Consider the following 18204-nt stretch of genomic DNA (forward strand, 5'->3'; position numbering starts at 1 on the left):
GAGACCTGAGTGGATCTATTACTATTGAGCATGGTGGATTTTGATGTTATTTTGGGCATGGATTGGTTATACCCAATGTCGTGCTATTATGGACTGTCATGCTAAGACAATCATATTGGCTATGCCGGGTGTGCCATGGATCGAGTGGTGAGGTGTGACTGATTATGTTCCTAGTAGAGTGATCTCTTTCTTGAAGGCCCAGCGTATGGTTGGTAAAGGTTGTCTTTCATATCTAACGTTTGTGAGGGATGTCGGAGCTGAGGCTCCCAGTATTGATTCTATTCCAGTTGTGAGGGATTTTTCCGATGTGTTTCCTGCAGACCTGTCGGGCATGCCACCAGATAGGGATATTGATTTTGGTATTAACTTGGTGCCGGGCACTCAGCCCATTTCTATTCCGCCGTATCGTATTGCACCAGCGGAGTTGAAAGAATTGAAGAAGCAGCTTCAGGAACTCCTAGATAAGGGGTTCATTTGGCCTAGTGTGTCACCTTGGGGTGCACCAGTTCTGTTTGTGAAGAAGAAGGATGGCACAATGAGAATGTGCATTGATTATAGGTAATTGAACAAGGTAACAACTAAGAACAAGTATCCTTTGCCTCGCATTGATGATCTATTCGATCAACTTCAAGGAGCGAGGGTGTTCTCCAAGATTGATCTCCCTTTGGGTTATCACTAGTTGAAGATCAGGGATTTAGATATTCTTAAGACGGCTTTCAGGACTCGATATGGTCACTATGAGTTCTTGGTGATGTCTTTTGAGTTGACCAATGCCCCAGTAGCGTTCATGCATTTGATGAACATCGTGTTCCGACCTTATCTCGACTCATTCATCATAGTCTTCAGTGATGATATTCTGGTGTATTCGCGTAGTCAGGAGGAGCACGCGGAGCATTTGAGAGTTGTGTTAAAGAGATTGAGGGATGAGAAGCTCTATGCAAAATTCTCCAAGTGTGAGTTTTGGCTCAGTTCAGTGGCTTTCTTGGGACACGTGGTGTCCAGCGAGGGTATTCAGGTTGATCCGAAGAAGGTAGATGCGGTTCAGAGTTGGCCCAGACCGTCCTCAGCCGCAGAGATTCGCAGCTTTCTTGGTTTGGCAGGCTATTATCGCCGGTTTGTTCAGGGATTCTTATCTATTGCATCGCCCTTGACCAAGTTGACTCAGAAGGGTGCTTCATTTGTATGGTCGGATGAGTGTGAGGAGAGCTTTCAAAAGCTCAAGACAGCTTTGACCATAGCTCCAGTGTTGGTTTTTCCATCAGCTTCAGTTTCATATACCGTGTATTGTAATGCTTCGAGAGTTATTATTGGTTGTGTATTGATGCAGGAGGGTAGAGTTATTTCTTATACTTCTCGTCAGTTAAAGCCCCATGAGAAGAACTACCCCGTTCATGATTTGGAGTTGGCTGTCATAGTTCATGCATTGAAGGTTTGGAGGCATTACTTGTATGGCATATCTTGTGAGGTGTTCACTGATCATCGCAGTCTTCAGCATTTGTTCAAGCAAAAGGATCTTAATTTGAGGTAGCGGAGATGGTTGGAGTTGCTTAAGGATTATGATATCACTATATTGTACCATTCGGGAAAAGCCAATGTGGTGGCCGATGCTTTGAGCCGTAAGGCAGTGAGTATGGGGAGTTTGGCATATATTCCAGTTGGGGAGAGACGTCTTCCAGTTGATGTTCAGGCCTTGGCCAATCGGTTCGTGAGGTTAGATATTACGGAGCCCCGTCTGGTATTGGCTTGTGTGGTTTCTCGGTCTTCCTTATATGAGTGCATCAGAGAGTGCCAGTATGATGATCCGCATGTGCTTGTCCTTAGGGACAGAGTTCAGCATGATGATTCCAAAGATGTGACCATTGGCGATGATGGGGTGTTGAGGATGCAGGGTCGGATTTGTGTGCCCAATGTGGATGGGCTTAGGGAGTTGATTCTGGAGGAGGCCCAGAGCTCGCGGTATTCCATTCATCCGGGTGCCGCGAAGATGTATCAAGATTTGAGGCAGCACTATTGGTGGAGAAGGATGAAGAAAGATGTTGTGGGATTTGTAGCTCGGTGTCTCAATTGTCAGCAGGTGAAATATGAGCATCAGAGACCAGGTGGTTTGCTACAGCAGATGGATATCCCTGAGTGGAAGTGGGAGATGATCACTATGGACTTTGTTGTTGGACTTCCACGGACTTTGAAGAAGTTCGATGCTATTTGGGTGATTGTGGATCGGCTGACCAAGTCAGCGCACTTCATTCCTATGTGTACTACCTATTCTTCAGAGCGGTTGGCAGGGATCTATATCCGAGAGATTGTTCGCTTGCATGGTGTCCCAGTTTCCATCATTTCAGATAGAGGTACTCAGTTTACTTCGCAGTTTTGAAGGGTCATGCAAAGGGAGTTGGGTACTCAGGTGGAGTTGAGCATAGCTTTCCATCCTCAGATAGACGGGCAGTCCGAGCGTACTATTCAGATATTGGAGGACATGTTGCGTGCTTGTGTCATTGATTTCGGAGGGTCATGGGATGAGTTTCTACCGCTTGCAGAGTTTGCTTATAACAATAGCTACCAGTCGAGTATTTAGATGGCTCCATATGAGGCTTTGTATGGGAGGCGGTGTAGATCTCCAGTTGGTTGGTTCGAGTATGCCGCTAGGAAGGTTCGAGATGTATCCTACATGGTTGGCGAGAAGGTTCTGTTGAAGGTTTCACCCATAAAGGGTGTTATGAGATTTGGGAAGAAAGGGAAATTGAGTCCTCGGTTCATTGGGCCTTTTGAGGTGCTTCGAAGGATTGGGGAGGTGGCTTATAAGCTCGCTTTGCCACCCAGCTTGTCGAGTGTGTATCCGGTATTTCATGTTTCTATGCTCCGAAAGTATATTGGGGATCCGTCTCATGTTCTGGATTTCAGCACGGTTTAGCTGGATGATGATTTGACCTATGATGTGGAGCCAGTAGCTATTTTGGGTCGTCAGGTTCGGAAGTTGAGGTCAAAGGATATAGCTTCAGTGAAAGTGCAGTGGAGAGGTCGGCCCGTGGAGGAGGCTACCTGGGAGACCGAGTTGGAGATGCGGAGCAGATATCCTCACCTGTTTGAGGCTTCAAGTACATTTCTTGACTCGTTCGAGGATGAACGTTTGTTTAAGTTGGGGAGGATGTGACGACCCGGCCAGTCGTCTCATGAGTTACCGCTCCGTTCCCCCCATTTCTGCTTTTTTATGCTTTGTTATCCGTGTTTTATGGTATCGGGTTGGTCGGATCGAATCCAGAATGATTTTGGTAAGGTTTGAGATACTTAGTCTTGTTTTAAGGGAGTTTGAGTTGGAAAAGTCAACCGGATGTTGACTTATGTGTCAGAGGACTCAGATGTGAGTTCCAATGGTTCGGTTAGCTTCGGGAGTTGATTCATGACGTAGGAGTGTGATCAGAACCGGTTTTAGAGGTTCGGATTAAAATTAGGCTTGAATTGGCGAAGTTGATATTTTGGCAATTTCCAGTTGATAGGTGAAATTTTGATATAGGGGTCGGAAAGGAATTTCGAGAGTTGCAGTAGCTTCGTTGTGTCATTTAGGATGTGCATGTAAAATTTCAGGTCATTCGGACGTGGTTTGGTTGGGTTTTTGATCAAAAGCGTATTTCGGAAGATTTTAGAAACTTAGGCTTGAATCCGATGTGATTTGGTGGATTTGATGTTGTTTAAGGCGTTTTGATGATTGGAACAAGTTTGAATAAGGTATTGGGTTATGTTTGTGCTTTTGGCTGAGGTCCCGGGGGCCTCGGGATGATTTTGGGTGGTTAACGGAGAAGTTGAGATGTCATTGCAGCTACTGAAGTTTTGCTGCTTCTGGTGTTTTCGCACCTACGGTTTGGGAACCGCAGATGCAGTGCCGCACATGCTGAAGGAGAGCCACATAAGCGGATTCGATAGGAAAGTCTGGAACTGCAGATGCGGTAGTTGGACCGTACCTGCGTAGTCGCAGACGTGAAGAGTGGACCGCAGATGCAGAATTGGCCTTTAAGTGATTTCCGTAGAAGAGGTGGATAGACCGCATATGCGGTATCGCAGAAGCGGCAAAAGTTGCCGCAGATGTGGAACAACTGGGCAGATGAATTAAAAGAGTCCTTCAAGAATTTTTGGGTTATTTCACCATTTTTGAGTTCGGCTAGAGAGCTTTTGGATGATTTGGAAGAGGGATTTCAAGGGAACTTAGTTAAGGTAAGGATTTTGGACCTAAAATATATTTGTATGATAGTATTTCATGGATTAAGGTTGTAATTAAAGGAATTAAAGGGCTAAAAATGGGGGATTAGGGCTTGAGTTTAAGAGGCCTTAAAATGAGGATTCGGGGGGCCATTTGAACTCCGATTTTGGTATTCTTGATATGCATAGACTCGTGGGGAGATGAGGAATCTACTGATGTAAAAATTTTTGATTTTCGAGACGTGGGACCGGGGGTCGGGTTTTGGTAATTTTGGGATTTGTGCCCTTTGTTGATTGTTTTTGCTTGGGCTTTGTTCCTTTAGCATATGTTGACGTACTCGTTCTGATTTTGGATAGATTCGACGCATATGGAGGCCGATTCGAGGGGCAAAGGCGTCGTGAGCTAGAGATTTAGCTGGTTCGAGGTGAGTAATGATTGTAAATGATGCTCTGAGGGTTTGAAACCCCGGATTTGCACATCGTAGTACTATATTGAGGTGAGGCACACGCTTGATGATGAGCGTGGGATCGTGCACTATTAGGGATTGTGACTTGGTCCGTCCTGATTGATGATTTTACCGCGTATTTGAATGAAAACTATTTGATATCCTCATTACTTGGGCTGAATGCCATATGTGGGCCTAGTGCCAACTATTTGAACCCTTCGGGGCTTTTTATTGATATTTCCTCACTGTTTTGACTTTATGCTTGAACTCACTCATGTTATTTTTCCGTTGTTTTTCATACTCAGCCATGTTTACTCAGTTTTAAGACTTAAATGATATTTTAAATGATGTTTGGGATGAGAAACACTATTTTACTATTGCTCGAGGGACTTGTGAGTATTTTTGACTGAGTAAGGACAAGGGCCTAGTTGTGAGGAAATACTGATACTGATTGAGGCCAAGGGCCTGAGATATATACGCCACGAGGTGAGTTGATTGATATGAGGCCGAGGTCCTGGATGTGATGCCACAAGATGGCTTGTTATTGTGCTTGGGCCGTAAAGGGCCCCTCCAGGAGTCTTCACACCTCTAGTGAGTGCGGGTACACAGTGTGATGTGAGATTGAGCCCGAGGGGCTGGTATTGTTCTGAGATTGAGCCCGAGGGGCTGATATTGTTCTGAGATGTTTCCCGAGGGGCGGATTTGTTGATATTGTGCCCGAGGGGCGAACTGCTATTTGTTTACTTTACCTTATCTACCTGTTAATTACTTGTTTACTTGTTGAAAGAGGATCTTTCTTGACTTTTCACTATTTACTATTTTTAAATGATTCTACCGTTTTATTATAGAATGTCGTGTGCCTTACGTGTTTTCTTACTTTCAGTCGTTATTTACATTTGTTACTCACTGAGTTGGAGTACTCACTTTACTCCCTGCACCACGTGTGCAGATTCAGGCATAGCTGGTTCTGCTCCCGAGTGCTGATTCCTTCAGTATCAGGCGAGCGTTCGGAGACTATGAGGTAGTTGTTGACGTCCGCAGCCCCGTGTCTCTACTCTTTTATCATTTCTATTTCCTTTAAAACAATTGTACTAGTTTATGGATTTAGCCGACTTGTATTATGGCCTATAGACGCTCATGACTTGTGACACCCCGGTTAGGGCTGTGTCGGGTTGTATTTCCGTATTTTATCGATATTTTTCTGCTATTTAGTATATTTAAATCATGGTTAGACTACTTTTATGTTGGTTAACTGCTTTAAAAAGTGAATTGGATTTAACTGAATGGTCTTGTCTTCACGAGAGGCGCCATCACGACCAGGTTCGGGGTTAGGGTCGTGACAATGACTACTTCTGTATTTAGCTCTGTGTCTTTCCTGTCCATTGCTTTAAATCAGCATGATTACTTTTGGTTCTATGTCCAATCCAGTATTGAGTAATCTAGTTGTTAAGTTTATGTGCTTCCTTTTTTTGGCTTCTGATTAGCATGTCTATCCCCTATTGAGTGTTATGGAATCTGGCTGTCAACATGCTTTGTGTTAACTGGCATGCTTTCCTTCCTGACCTGTTTTATGTGTTCCTGACTAATGACTTCTATGTTCCCAACCCTTACTATCCTTCTTTGTATGGCTTTCTGTTTATTATTATTCTATTCCCAGCATGTTATGTGCCCCACCTAGTGATAACTAATGGATTGAGTTGAATCTAGGCAATCTGAAGCTTGTTTGAAATGGTTGTGAGCCTGTTTTGTCCTTTGTTTGATTGTTTGAACGCAGAGGGCTATAATGACTCTGTTTACTCCTGTTTCACTTCTATTCCTATTTCACTTCTACTCCTGTTTCACTTCTAAACTGTTTTCTTAAAACTATTTCTATTTTTCAAGCACTATTTGCAACTCCTACTCTTAGAATATCTAGGGTCCTGCCCCTCCAATACGAGCACTGCCTAGGAATTCATGAGACTTCTCTGAACTCTGACATATTGGGGCTGGCTTTTCCACACTTATGCCCAAAACCGTTTTCTTCAAATGGTTTCTGGTGTGATCATTGCCCAGGGTCTTTGAGGACCTGGGGAACTTTGACACACCGAAATACCATTTGGTGTACTATGAGATGTTGGCATAATTTAGATTTGGTCGAAGGCCTGGTTTCCCAGGTTTTTATTTGGCCTATCCAGGCTCCCTATAGTATAGTGATTTCATTTCTGTAATTTATTTACATTTGGCCTGTAATAATAACTCTTGTACAAACAGATATTGGGGATATTAGTAAAACGGGAGGGACTTTTATATATTTTTTGTGGGAATCGGGTAGAAAACATGCTCATATGACCGTTATGATTGTCTACATACATTAGAAACCATGCTCATATGACTGTTATGGTTATCTGCATGAATTAGAAACCATGCTTGCAGGATTGTTATGCACATTAGAAAATATGTTTATCGGCTCATTATACTATTTGTTCTGAATTTCCATTCTAAAAAATTCTGCATTCTCACACTTGCATTAAAAATCTGGTTCTTAGGTCATTTATCAATTGTGCCTTAATAATCACGTTCACGAACTTTCTATGTGCATTAGAGATTATATTTCTAGGATTTTTATTGCACTCGCTTAAATACCATGCATATAGTTCTAAAAGTATAAAAATCAGTTTTTTCACCTAGCCTATAAGGAATAAGCATAAAACAATCTCAACACTTAGACATCATGCTCGTAGAGATAAAATGTAAAATCAGTTCTGTAATGCCTGTGATCATTCTTCAGCACCTAAACAACATATAGGTCTAATAAAATAAAAATATGTCTGCCAATTACTGATTTAGAATTATGGTCTTTATTAATGTCTAGATGACATGTTACTGTTGATCCACGCCTAGGCAAGCCTATAGGTAATCAAGGTCTAATAAACTGTGAAACTATGCTTTTCTTACTTGTGACTGCCCAGATTCAACAGGTTTAAAATCAGTAGGCAAACTAATTAGGTCTTTAACACTTTGCCTTAACTCAATGCTGCATATTCTCTGCTTGTCATGCTCACCTAGATATCCTGTTCTAGGACCTCTCCAAATTATCTAAAATCTGTTGTTTGAGACATGCACTTGCTTGCTCTATTTGTGGAGGTAAAATGTGAGCCTTTTAATTATTCTATCCTTGGTCTAGTCCTACATGTTTTATTTGTCGCCTAGAGTTTTCTCCTTTTAATTACTGTAGGAGAGTCTAGATCTACCTTAACTAGAAGTCCTAAATACCTCTGAGACTATATAGTAAAGGGACGGGTAGTGCACACATAGGAGATACACTTTAAGGTTGCTAGAACGCTTTAGGCTATGACCAAGGGGAGAGTAATTGGGTAGTAAAGGATATGATGACCTGTGCGCTAATGCCACATGTAACCCCTCTAGTTGAGGAAGGCTTACTGGGTATTGTACAGATGTGATCCTATAGGCTAACAAGCCTAGGACTTCCCTCATCTTATTTACATATGTGTGCTCAGACTACTTATCTGGTAAATTTCCTTTATCTTATATGTGTGCTTAGACTGCCTATCTGTTAAATGACTAATTTATATAATCCGAGTTCGGCCGGGACCCACCATTGTGGGCCGCGAGGGGTGCCTATTACCTTCCCCTTAAGGTTATTTCGAGCCCTTGCCCAATCTCTAGTAATGCAAATCGGTTTCCTGAATTATTTTCTTTAGGTGCCCTAATGCACCTTAAGTCCGTTAGATGAAGACTCTTCAAATTCAAATACCCAATTCCCAAAAGGAAATGAGTTGTTCCCAATAAATGTCGAAACCCGGACTCCGCAAGGAAAAAGGTGTGCGACAACATGGAGACTCCGCTGGGGATATTTTAGGCTCTTACCATAACAGGCTTATTTTTATGAATTAGTCTTAAGCATGTTTATTTATGTCAACACACGTGCACCCTTTCCCTTTCCCCCTTTACTTGGATTTAATTACTTATTTTCAAGCATTTATGATTTTCTTTATTTTTCGAAACTGACTTGTTTTCTTGTTTTCCTTTTGTAACTGTCTTTCAATTATTTAAATACCGCATTTATCATTTTAACGTGCAAATACTTGACAACATGCTATTTATTGTTGCATAAATCATGCTTAACATCATATTCCACTCGTGCGTAGTCAATAATATAGCAACGCTTGATGAGTGTTTGCGCTCTTCTTATACATCACCCTTCAAATTCGAAAAGGCGTATTTGTGGTAAAACTAGTCGATCAGCGGTGCATTCGGCAGTTCCGTGCCTTTCCCCCTCAAGTTGTCCTCTTGAGGGTCCCAGTCTAGACCTTTACAGCAACCTTACTCTGATCAATTGTGCATGCATCATGATCAAACTTAGTCGGGTTAATATATTGTCCACATAATAACCCTTTAAGACAAGCCTCACCCAAAAGTCCATCGGGTTTTTCATAATCCCAACGGATGCAACCACGATTGTGTGCATTAATTTTGGAGAAATAAGTGCCAATATACTAATCATTGTTGTTTAAATATATGAACCTAGAGGGGGAAAGGGCCTAACCAATATTTTGTTTTTGCAGAAAATGAGGTACGAAGTCCCCAGGTTCGGCATGGTCGCTAGCATACCTTCACTTCTGCTAGATTGGTGGAGGGATCTTCCTTCAAGTGACCAAAATCATGTGAAATAAGTCTTAGGAAATTTGCCTTCTCTGTTGGATCTTCAGCCAAACAAAATGTTGATCGAGGCTACCACCATGTTTTGGGACAAAGAGAGGGTTGTGTTCCGCTTTGGGGATATAGAAATGACCCCTCTTCTAGAAGAAATAGGGGGATTTGCTGGGTTGCCTTGGGATAGCCCTAGTTTATTAGCACCTGAAAATCGCACCACTAAAGGATTCCTTAAGATGATGGGGCTGAAGAAAAATGATGACTTGGAGTGCCTGAAAAACTCCTACATACCCTTCGACTTCCTCTATGAACGATACGGTCATAGTAGCTCTTACCGTATTTTTGATGATGAATTCTCCATCACCTCCTTGGGTTGGATTCATCGTTGGTTTTTGTGTTCATTGTGTGTTTCTTGGGCATGCTGGTGTTCCCGATCCAAGGGGACATAATCCATACCAGGCTGGCCATAGTGGGAAAAACTTTGATGGACGGGATCGAGGGACAGACATATATCGTTGTCCCTATGATCATTATAGATATGTACCGGGCCTTGGAACGCTATTAGGAGGGATTCAGATTCTCCGAGGGTTGCAATTTGCTGCTGCCAGTTTGGCTGCTAGAACATCTCCAAAAGGGTCAATACCGTCAGGAATTTCTGCGAAGGCCGTGGAATGATCACATAGCATTTCATCATCCCAAGAGAATGACCTATATTCCAGACATGTTTTCCCAACCTAAGAATGTTGTGGGATGGGTGCAGTTTTTCAACAAGTTAACGAAGGACCAGGTTCAATGGATGTTCGAGTAGTTCCCTACCAACGAGTTCATCATCAGATCCAGGGATGTCCCCTACTTGGTACTAATTGGGTTAAGAGGCATATACCATTATGCTCCCCTCAGGGTTATGAGACAGGTAGGTAGGAGATAGGTCATACTGCGAGTCGCCAAAATGAGTCACTTCATAGCTGATTTTTAGGATGACGCCATCCCATATAAGAATGAAGCACAACACATGTGGAACTTGAAGATTATTGTGGAAAAGGATACCATCGAGCCGGACCGATATCATGCGGGTCACACATACTTCTACCCCTCATGGTTGGATTATAACATAGTAGGAATCTTCGAGCCAAGGGTTGGTCCAGGAAACAGGGTCATAGACGAGGTTTCCGAAGCACAAGTGAAGTATAACAAGCTGCGCAAAGGAATTCATGAGTCCGAAGCTAAGAATATGGAGCAGCATAAGGCCAATATGGAAATGATCAATGAGCGGACAGAGAAAGCTGTTAAATCCAGTGAAAGGCTGGAATATCTGGAGTATAGTCTGATAGAATTGGAAGGGAAAATGAGAAAAAGGGTCACCAATTGCCAGAACGCTGAGGGAAACGAAGAAGGACATTTGGCAAAGGCATTCTTACTACTGAACCTGCGCAAACTGGGGGAACTGATCGACAAGAGCATCCAGTCTGGAGAGGGTCCTTCTGAGACCAAGTAGATTAGGTTTACTTGCTTTTTTAAATGTAATAAGGCCAAGTTCCATTAGTAACATTATCTTATTTAGTGAAATGAGGTCATCTATTTTTACATTAATGAAATGAGGCAATTATTGGCACTGAATTTCTCCAAATCTATTTGTCACTAGGCCTACCTCGGGCACAACGAAGCTCCCAAATTAGGACGCGAATTTACATTCCCACAATATGTGTTTAAATACTGCAAACATTTTAGAACCTTTACTGACTTGTTTACCTTTTGTTTTCCTTTATCCTTTATTATTCCCATTCCCTAAGGTTGGTTCGCACATACTGGCATCATCAGCATATCACACCAGATCTAGAGGCCCTCCACCTCCTTCTCCTCCAAGTAATACGAGAAGCAGAGGGAAAGCTAAGATGGATGACTTAAGTGGAATTCGAAAGGAAAATGCGGAGAATGCAGAAACTTCAGACGGTCGGAGTACTCCGGCACCAAATGACTTGGTTTTGCAGTTGGAACAAAAGATACTGGAGTTATAGGGGGAACTTGAGCAGGTCCGCAACTTAGCAAACCTATCCCTCACCCTGAATGTCCTCGATATCAACCAACAAAATACCAGAACAACTCCTCAAAATACACCAAACCAGCATCCACAAAACCCTCCCGGACCACATCAATATACAACTCCACCTCAAAATCTCAATCCCTTACCGATACCATCTCCACCTCAAAATCTCAATCCCTTACCGATACCATCTCCACCACAACAACATCATCAACTAATCCAGTACCCACAAGCCACCACCTATCACACTCCTCAGAATACACCGCAACCCATTCTCGATCCATAAAACTCAACCAACGATCACCACTACACACAAGTCCCTGGCACTCACCAAAACAACCCTATATATGTGGAAACCGTACCTCACTCTACTCAACCAATCTCCTATACACCAAAATCCACTGAGAAGGACTTGCTCATCAAGAACATGGCCGATAAACTCAAGAAAATAACAAGTCGAGTTTAGGGTGTCGAAGGAGGCAAAGGGATATAAGGTCTGAATTATGAGGATCTATGCATACAACCAGATGTGGAACTGTTGGAGGGTTACAAACCTCCCCAAGTTCAAAATGTTTGATGGAATAGGTGATCCCAAGGTTCATTTGATAACTTATTGTGACAAGCTCGTGGGGGTAGGAAAAGATGAAAGCATCCGAATGAAGCTCTTCATGAGAAGTCTTACCGGAGATGCCTTGTCTTGGTACATAAGCTAGAATCCTAAGAAGTGGGCCAACTAGGTGAGCATGGCATCAGAATTTATGGACCGGTTCAGGTTCAACACGGAGAATGCATCGGATGTCTTCTACATCTAGAATTTAAAGAAGAAGCCAACTAAGACCTTCCGTGAGTATGCTACTCGGTGGAGGTCAAAAGTAGTCAAGGTCAGACCAGCACTAGAAGATGAACAAATGAACAAGTTCTTTGTATTATTAATGGTTATGAAAAGGTTAATGGTCATTGAGAATCACAAATTCTCCGATATCATCAAACTCGGAGAAAGGATTGAAGAAGGTATCAAAAGCGGGATGGTGACAAATTTTGAGGCACTACAGGCCACGACAAAGCACTACACTCAGGCGGCATATCAAAGAAAAGAGAAGTGGGGGCAGTAATGGTGGCTCAAGGCCTAAAATCTCCACTCACATACCAAACACCTCCACTCACATACCAAACACCTCCACCTACACACCAAACACCTCCACCTACATACCAAACACCTCTACCTACATACCAACCCTCTCTCCCAGATATTCTCAACCCGGCACCGCCTATCATACTTATAACACCCATCCGGCCTACTATCATTCACCTCCATCTCGTTCAAATTACCAGAAACCCCGACCTAACTTTGATCGCAAACCACCCAAACAATACACCGCTATTGCTGAACCCATCGACCAGCTGTACGAAAGGTTGAAGGCCGCTGGTTATGTCACTCTTATTCCTGCTGTGGTAGTAGAGAACTCATCCCAATGGGTCAACCCAAACAAAACTTGTGCATATCATTCCAGTATGAAGGGGCACACCATTGACGAGTGCCAACATTGAAAGATAAAATCCAGAAATTGATTGACAATAAGGTCATACAGGCAAAGGAAGTTGCGCCCAATATCCGCAACAATCCTCTCCTAGATCATAAGGGCGAGGGGGTACATGTGATAGAGATGAATAAGGAATGGGATCATAAGGGGTCAATCGGGCTTATTCGGGAAGGCGAAGACTTTAAACTTGCAGTCATACTCACTCCTATTGTGGTGCAGACACAGTTGCCAGTCGAGGTTGATGTAGCCGCATCGGTTCCATTTGAGGTAGAGGTAGCTCCGCCTACAGCCACACCTGCTCCATTTGAGGTAGAAGTGGCCACACCTTTCACAGTAACGGTATCAACCACACCTCCTTTCAATTCCAAAGCCATACCTTGGGATTACGTTGTCGAAGCTAGGCGAAAGGCAAAGGCAAAGATGGAAGAATCTGATGTTGCACAAGGAATGACCAGAACGGGAAGGATCTATACATCTGAACACTTGGGAGGATCAAGCAAGGAGACTGCCACTAAACAACCTGTCATTGAAACTGGACCGGATGATCTTTGGAGAAAAGTATAGGCGAGGGAATACTTCGTTGTCGATCATTTGAACAAAACCCCCCGCCCAGATATCCATCTTATCGTTGTTGCAAAATTTAGAGGCGCACAAGAATGCTATGATGAAGGTGTTAAGCGAAGCCTATGTGCCTAACAATATCACATGCGGAGAAATGGCCAACATGGTAGGGCAAGTGCTGGAAAGTCATAAGATCACCTTCCACGAGGATGAATTACCGCCTGAAGGGTTAAGTCACAACCGTGCATTGCACATCACGGTGCAGTTTGAAGATAAATTCATTGCCAGGGTCCTGATAGCTGGAGGTTCAAGCCTCAACATTTGTCCATTGTCTACTCTGAAAAGATTCGGCAAAGGTTTTCATGAGATAGGGGCAGGAAGTATGAACGTGAAAGCCTTTGATGGGTCTCAAAGGGCCACGATTGGGGAGATTAATCTTTGTCTACAGATGGGGCCAACTTGGTTTGATGTTTAATTCCAAGTGCTATACATATCAGCCACATACAATCTTCTATTGGGTCGACCTTGGATACATGTCGTTGTGGCTGTGGCTTCCACACTACACCAGGCCATGAAGTTCGAATGGAACTATTAGGAGGTGATCATTCACGGAGATGGACGTAATCCTATTACACTAGTCAAACCATCCTAGTTATTGAGAACAGAAGAAGGTTAGGAGGGGAAACTTATCACCACATCGAACATGTCAATGCAGTTGAGAAAGACAAATGGTGGAGTAACAAAATAGAAAGCATACTAGCATGGTCTGGATATGAACCCGGCAAGGGACTTGGGAAGAATCTCTAGGGCATTACTAAACCAATACAGCTGAAACATCATGGTACAACCTTCGGGCTCAGATATCAGTATACATGGCAAGAGTATGATGATTGGTCACCTCCATGGCGAGGACCTTATTACCCTCTCGAGCAACCAGTGCCACATCTGGGTCAGACTTTTCACCAGGCTGATACAATATGGGGAACTGCAGAAGAAGAAGCTTTAGTTGGACTGAGGAATTTGTTCCTAGAGGACGAGGATATGGATTGCAGCATGATAATTGAGGAGGATGAGGAAGAAGGCCTCACCATTCAGATTGTGGAGAAGGGAGTTGTTCTGAGGAACTAGACCGCCACACCATCCCGGGCCCGCCGAGTCCCTGGGTAGCTTGGAATTTAGCCTAATTTATTTTTATAGTCATGCTAAGCATTTCAGATGTTTTCAGTAATTTTGTTTTAAAGACGCATTTTGTTTCAAAAATAATTGCTCGATTCATCAAGCCGTATTTGTTTTAGATGTTTTCAATTTTTAATCAACGCATTACTATTCATTATTCATTATTATCTTTCACACTTTTATTTCTACAGCGTTATTATTACTTTTCCTGATGAACCGGTGATTGTAACATGTAATGAGACAACGAAACATAAGGATAGTGACTCGGAGGAAGAAGATGAAATACTTGAGGAAATTTTCCGAGAGGTGGAAAACTTTGAGAATAAGCCTAAGTCCAACCTGGACGAAACCGAAGCAGTAAATTTAGGAGATGCCGAAACCGTCAAGGAGACTCGCATAAGCATTCACTTATCACCGACATAGAAGGAGGAATACATTCATTTCTTGAGGGAATATGAGGATATCTTTGCATGGTCATATGATGACATGACCGGTCTAAGCACATCCATAGTGGCTCACAAGTTGCCTACCAATCCAATGTGTCCGCCGGTGAAGCAGAAATTCAGAAAGTTCAGATAAGAGCCTAAAAATCAAGGAGGAAGACCCTCAAAATTCCGGAGCAAGTCCAGCCAATGCTTTCATAGGCTAGAGAGTCAGAAATTGATTAAGAAACTGGGCAGAATTTTGAGAAGATTCTCAAAATTCTGGAGAAAGGTCAGCAAATTTCGTCGCACGCAAACGGTCGAAGGATCATTTACCAAACTAAGACAAAATTTTGAGGAGGACCCTTAAAATTCTAATAGAAGAAAGCTGCAATGTCTCTGAAATGTGTTACAGTCACTAGTTCATCTAAAATTACTTGATATTTCACTATGTTTTCTATAATAACTCTATTTTCATCAATAAGAGCATATTTTCGAAAACTCTATTTCTGTGACAGCCAGGTGTTACCTAGGGTAACTCAAACAAGGCCTCCAGAACAGAGCGGAGCAAAGCCAGCAGATGAAGGCACGAACCAACCTCCCCTTACAAAAAGTTACAATGTTTCTTTGAGTGAAGGCATATTTGGCGTAACAGTAGCACTCGCAAATATATACACGCAACAGAATCACTATCAATCGGGCCACCAGACACCAAATATACCTCCAGCTAAGACACATTTTACTCATACCTGCTACTTTTTCATTGCATAAAGCTAAGCATTGCCTTCTACTTGCATGAGACTAAGCTCTGTCTCAAATCCTGCCTGAGGCTAAGCTCTGCCTCCATATTTGCATAAGGCTAAGCATTGCCTTCTCTTTGCATGAGACTAAGCCATGTCTCAAATCTTGTATGAGGCTAAGACCTACCTCCACATTTGCATAAGGCTAAGTATTGCCTTCTCTTTGCATGAGACTAAGCAGGTCTCAAATTTTGCATGAGGCTAAGCCATGCCTCCACACTTGCATAAGGCTAAGCATTGCCTTCTCTTTGCATGAGACTAAGCCCTGTCTCAAATTGCATAAGGCTAAGCCTTCCCTCCACATTTGCATAAGGCTAAGCATTGCTTCTTCTTTGTATGAGACTAAGTCGTGTCTCAAATTTTGCATGAGACTAAGCCCTGCCTCCACACTTGCATAAGGCTAAGCATTGTCTTCTCTTCGCATGAGACTAAGCCCTGTCTTAAATTTTGCATGAGGCTAAGCCCTGCCTCCACACTTGCATAAGGCTAAGTATTGCCTTCTCTTTGCATAAGACTAAGCCTTGTCTCAAATCTTGCATGAGGCTAAGCCTTGCCTCCATATTTGCATAAGGCTAAGCATTGCCTTCTCCTTGCATGAGGCTAAGCCCTGCCTCCATATTTGCATAAGGCTAAGCATTGCCTTCTCTGTGCATGAGACTAAACTCTATCTCAAATCTTGCATGAGGCTAAGCCCTGCCTTCATATTTGCATAAGGCTAAGCATTGCCTTCTCTTTGCATGAGACTAAGCTATGTCTCAAATCTTGCATGAGGTTAAACCATGCCTCCGTATTTGCATAAGGCTAAGCATTGCCTTCTCACGGGACTAATCGTTGTCCTTTCCTGCATAAATGTTGCTTTATTCGTGGCACTATCTTCTTCCCTCAAGCTAAGCTCTGCCCCCAAACTCTGCACAAGACTAAGCTCTATCTTGTTGTCACTTTCGGTATCATATCTATGCACTTCATGGACTGACATATGGCCAATCCGTCCAAAGGCATCATTAGTTCGAAGGCATCAACCTCATAGCCTGAAGACACCATATCATGGCCTAAGGATCTCTCAATACTTGCACATCATTATTCAAAGGCATCATGGTTCGGAGGCACCATCCTCATGGACCGAGAACATCATTTCATGGCCTGCGAATCTCCTACCTCGCAATTCATGGCCCAGGACTTCATAGTCTGAGGACGTCATCCTCACGGTCCAAAGACAATATTTCATGGTCCAAAGGGAATTTCCATCACCTATATACTCACATGCATCGTATTTTGAGTTTTTGCAGGTAATCTAGGAGGTAACCATTCTTCAAGTATGAGCAACCTTCGCTCCGGTTTTCGCTCATACCACTTTCGCTTTGCCATTATAACTGATTCCCATCAATTGCACCTTACTCTGTAACCATTCAGATACCTGCCCTATAATACATCTGTCACACTCCAAACTCACAAATCATAACTCCATCAGATATTGCCCTTCACAAAAGAACATTTTCCATCGGATTCATTCATCATTGGGTCCAGAACTACACATGACCTTATTCCTGTAAAACCAAGGAAATATAGAAACTCAGAGACCAGAGCTTAGCCTCCATTTTTTCAAAACACCTATTCGATCAAAATCAGTCATCATTTCTTTACCCGAAAACTCTTTCATCCTTCCCGGGTAAAGAGGGGAAGCTGTTGATACCCAATTTTTCCCTCATATATTTTATAAATATGCGCACACACTTTCAAAATATTGTACATGCATTTGCAAACATGTATAAGTATTTTTATAATTTTTCTACGATTTTTAAAGGCCCTAAATCCATTTATTTTTGCATTTTAATTACATAATTGTTCAAAACTATCCCTTATATTATTTTACGATGATTTAATCATCTAAATTATCATTTATGTTCATATGAGTGTTCAAACACTTTAATTGCATTTTTATAATTACATTTGCATGTTTAAGACTATAATTGCATATTTTGCAAATATAGCCCCTACATAGGCATAACTATATTATCTATACAGGAATTGACCTTTTATATTTTTATAATATTGAATAACTATTTTAAACCACCTTTATGCTTGAAAACCATTTTTTACCATTTTATTAGCTATTTTTAAAATTATTTTAATTAGTAAAATGAGTATTTAAATAACACCCCCTAATTTACACCCAAAATCGGACCCCCCCCCCCCCAATCCAATTTATTAAACCCAAGACCAATTTAAAATAACCCTAACCCAATTAAACCTATCGACCCAGTAACTCCGTTTAACTGTGGCAGTTGATCTTTTAGATCAACGGTCCACGATTAAACATACCATATTAAGCCCAAACGACCCCCTAAACCCCCTCATTTCTTTCATTTCCTCCGCCCT

The sequence above is a fragment of the Nicotiana sylvestris genome, chromosome 5 (genome assembly GCF_000393655.2).
Source record: "Nicotiana sylvestris chromosome 5, ASM39365v2, whole genome shotgun sequence".
NCBI classification, from domain to species: Eukaryota; Viridiplantae; Streptophyta; class Magnoliopsida; order Solanales; family Solanaceae; genus Nicotiana; species Nicotiana sylvestris.